Consider the following 925-nt stretch of genomic DNA (forward strand, 5'->3'; position numbering starts at 1 on the left):
GATGCCCAAATAGGATCTGTATGTGTCTCCTGTTTTATTTTTTTTTTAATAAGAAAAGGGAAAAGCAAAATAGACAGTCACATATATGAAGCTCGGGAACCATCTAAATGTGGTCAAAGACCACATGAACTCACATTCATGCAATGTGATAGAACTCATAATATGCAGATTCATTTCAGGGATGCAAAGCTGGTTCAATATACACAAATCAATTAATATAATTCATCACATCCACAAGAGCAAGATAGTGGATAAGAACCACATGGTTATCTCAATAGATGCAGAAAACGCATTTGACAAGATCCAACACCCCTTTATGATGAAGGTTCTGGAAAAATTAGGAATCCATGGAACATTCCTCAATACAATAAAGGCTGTATATGACAAACCTACAGCCAGCATTATACTCAATGGTGAAAAACTAAAGCCATTTCCACTAAACTCAGGAACAAGACAAGGATGTCCACTCTCTCTCCACTGCCCTTCAATCTAGTATTAGAATGCCTAGCTACAGCAATATGCATTCTAACTTGTGGTATACACTTTGCCTGATAATATGTTAGGATGGTCTCTTGTTCATTGCTATGTCTCTAGAATGTATTGACACCACCTTCTTCAAACTGGTTGTTTAATTGTTAATTTTTTTTGTGGTACTAAAGATTGAGCCCAGGGCCTTAAGCATAATAGGCAAATGCTCTATCTCTTGAACTTGTGTTTGTATTTTGGGTTTTGATACACTCATGATCTTTTTGTGTCTGCCTCTCAAGTAGTTGGGATTACAAGTATGTACCAATGTATTTGACTTGAAATTGTGTGTCAGGGTGGGGGGGGGGGGGGGGAGGCTGGTACCAGCCCTCTTGCTTGTTTTTTTTTTCCACTCAAGGTTGGAGCTTTACTACTTGAGTTACACCTCCATTTCTAATCT

Source organism: Dipodomys spectabilis, unplaced genomic scaffold (assembly GCF_019054845.1).
Source record: "Dipodomys spectabilis isolate Male_0828 unplaced genomic scaffold, ASM1905484v1 ptg000004l, whole genome shotgun sequence".
Taxonomy (NCBI): domain Eukaryota; kingdom Metazoa; phylum Chordata; class Mammalia; order Rodentia; family Heteromyidae; genus Dipodomys; species Dipodomys spectabilis.